The following is a 2,585-nucleotide window of genomic DNA, read 5'->3' as shown; positions in this document are numbered from 1 at the left end:
AAACAAACAAACAAACAAACAAACAAACAAACAAACAAACAAACAAACAAACAAACAAACAGACATATGACTTAGGATGATTGTGAAAATGTTTCTCATACCATGCAAAAGGCCCTGGGTCCGTTCTTGAGCGGTGAGGCTCCATTGATGGCATTCAAAGATTCAGCTTCATATTGGTATTCATACTTGTGTAAAGTCTTGTACCTTTTGGCCACTAGAAAACAAAATCAATGATTACAAGAGAGAAGAGATTTTGTTTGTAAAAGCAATCCATTTACTCCCACAAAAGCATTGTAAATATGTAGACTGGATGTCAACACAAAGATCAACCCTGTTTATGAGTTTAAATTTTGATCACAGCAAGTAGTAACTTACACAGGCAGGCTGGCTGATCTTCATCTTGGGCAACTGTTCAGAATAAAGTCAGATAATTTAGGTTTTTATTAACTATGCAACAGAAAACAATCTGAATGACTGTAGAATTAAATTAAATTAAATGCACCATGGCTACAATATTCATATGTGTAAAATTATTATTGCATGGCTTTACACATGTGTAGATAAAATGTAACTTTTTTTCTTTTACAAATTTATACATGTTATCTTAAAAATGTGTGATAATATACTTTTAAAAGTTTGTAAAAACACACAATTTAGGAAGTATATGATTAAATCATGTATAGCAAAACAGTGAGATAAATTAAAAAATAACTTGTACTGTTAAAATATGTAGTGTTTTTTCCAGAACTACTCACAAGCCAAGGCAGATGTACTAAGGAGCAGCAAAAGGCAGAGCTTTGAGTCCCCCATGACGGGTTTGTTGAAGCTCTCTCCCTTCAAGTTAGCGAGTACTCAGACGAGACTGATGTCTCAGCTTCAACTCAGGGCTTTTATACCCACAGCTGGGCTCTTTCAGAGGATTGGGAGGCACAGACAGTGGTTTGAATGCTCAAAGTCCACCCCACCCTCCTGTGTGGAGGGACAAAGGGAAAAGGTTTGAAATGATACTTCTATCTCAAAGCACAGGCTTACAAAACTGGTCACTGGTGTTAAATATTCAAAATGTCTTATTTTAAATTGCAATAAAAATGCATTTTATGTTGATTTGAATTCATGACTTTGGATAAGTCATTTGAAGTCATTAAAAGCACATTAAAGTTTAGTCTTATCAGATGCTAGTTGTTTTATTATACTTGGCTTATACTCTCTCGGCTTTGCCCAGTTGTCAGTAAAGAGTTATACTTGCAGTTAAATTAATAAGCCATTTATTTAAATGGAATTGTGATTTACTCTTATTCATTGTGAATATTCATATGACAAACTGTTAGAGTAGAGGAGCTTGTCTTGATTTTAAAATCAAGGTAAAATATGTTACATGGACTTAACTTAGGTCACAAGATTTTAAATGCCCGTAATGAAGCAGAGGTTAATATTCTTGAAGTGCTGCTATGATAATGCAGAATCAATCAATGAAGTTGACTGGCCTACAGCTGCAGTGTGAATTAGGTCACTGACAGACACTCATTAGTGAACACTGAGTGATCAAGGCATGCTCCGAACACAAAGTCCCTCCAGATGTGAAAAAGATGATTAACACATCAGCCGCTTTATCTGTTGATGATATCAACTGGGAAAAAAGACAAAGGGACACCTGAAGGCAACATTTCCTCTTTTATGTAAATGCTGGATGTTTCCTTTAGTGTTGGTTTGGTCATTTATTTACTGGTTTATTTGACGGCACAGTTCACATTAATGAACATCATTTTACATGTGCCAAAAGTATACAATATAATACAATATACAATACAATATTGGATAATTTAACATTAATTTAATGATATCTTTAAGTTCATTTATTAAAGACATTACTACACACATTAGTGCTATACTCAGCATTTTAAATGGGACTGTGGCTAATATTTGCACTTCAAATAATCCTAGATATACAACTTACAATATAGTACCTTGTAACAGAGTCAGATGCTTGTCGTTCTGCTTCCACTGCCACAAGCCAAAATGAAAACAGAGAAAAACATTTACCAAACTTCAATATGGGCTTGATGATGAACTTCAATCTTCAAAGATTCAAAGGTTAATGCAAAGTTTGATCTGCTGTTTAACTTGGGAATGCAGCCATGTTTTTGGCAGGTACAAAACACTGATAACTTAAGATTGACTGATGTCCTTTAACTTTAAATGATTTAGTCCAAATATAAAGCATTAACCATAGAAAGGTTTGAGAGCGTGCAGGTTTTAAAGACTGCTTAAACTTCTGAATTTCTTTCTTTTGTTCTTTTGTAAATCAATCACATAACTACATCTGAATGTTGTGTAATAGCCTGTTGCAATATATCCCCATCAGCACCTTTTTAGAAGTTTGCCAGATACTGACAGTGTTTGCACTGACAGACATGTACACAGATAGAGTCCAAAGGGAGCTTAAGCCTCTGGACACTTGCGTTTCGTTTGCAATTTAGATAGTTTAGACTCTTATGCAGGATTTCTTTTTGTAATTTCATATTAATGCAGAGGTTTTCATTTTAAAAACAACGTTATTTTCAGTGGGGATTTTAAATTCTCACTCT

At 34.3% G+C, this 2,585-nt stretch overlaps 1 long non-coding RNA gene across 2 annotated transcripts; it reads right to left on the bottom strand.

Annotated features, from left to right (window-relative positions):
- Positions 1 to 94: 94 nt before the first annotated feature.
- On the bottom strand, positions 95 to 2,108 carry LOC111653317 (uncharacterized). 2 transcript variants are annotated; one of them, XR_002760665.2, is made up of 4 exons: positions 1,965 to 2,108; positions 756 to 969; positions 376 to 408; positions 95 to 214 (listed from the first exon to the last, which is right to left on the bottom strand). It is a non-coding gene; the product is annotated as an uncharacterized LOC111653317 (long non-coding RNA). The 2 variants fall into 2 exon arrangements; XR_015437049.1 differs by having other exon boundaries at positions 1,955 to 1,994.
- Positions 2,109 to 2,585: the final 477 nt, after the last annotated feature.

Source organism: Seriola lalandi, unplaced genomic scaffold (assembly GCF_002814215.2).
Source record: "Seriola lalandi dorsalis isolate HSWRI2012SDOR001 ecotype SW California unplaced genomic scaffold, Sedor1 jcf7180001974001, whole genome shotgun sequence".
In the NCBI taxonomy this organism is placed as follows: Eukaryota; Metazoa; Chordata; class Actinopteri; order Carangiformes; family Carangidae; genus Seriola; species Seriola lalandi.
This window is presented reverse-complemented; position numbering and strand designations above follow the sequence as displayed.